We start from the raw sequence: 251 nt of genomic DNA, 5'->3' as shown, positions 1-251 counted from the left end.
ACTCCTTAAACTTTATGAACGTCGCGTAACCCCTAAAGTTCTGTCATGGAACCCCATGTAACTCCGTTGGGTCCGACTCATGTGAAAATTGTGTGATCAAATGACTAAAATGCCAAAAATCCTTCTTGTCCCTTCAATATTTTTAACCCTAATCCATTTCCCTCCTTTCTTCTTGTGTTTGCAGCCCTCGTTTTTATTTTCCTTTTCTGATTTGCATTTTATTTCATATTCTTGAGCGTGGGACTATTTTC

The 251-nt window shown here is 38.2% G+C and overlaps 1 protein-coding gene across 1 annotated transcript in view; it reads left to right on the top strand.

Annotated features, from left to right (window-relative positions):
• The window catches only part of LOC109834159 (CSC1-like protein HYP1), a 49,992-nt gene that overhangs the window by 17,779 nt on the left and 31,962 nt on the right, over positions 1-251 (top strand).

This window comes from Asparagus officinalis, chromosome 3 (assembly GCF_001876935.1).
Source record: "Asparagus officinalis chromosome 3, Aspof.V1, whole genome shotgun sequence".
Classification (NCBI taxonomy): domain Eukaryota; kingdom Viridiplantae; phylum Streptophyta; class Magnoliopsida; order Asparagales; family Asparagaceae; genus Asparagus; species Asparagus officinalis.
This window is presented reverse-complemented; position numbering and strand designations above follow the sequence as displayed.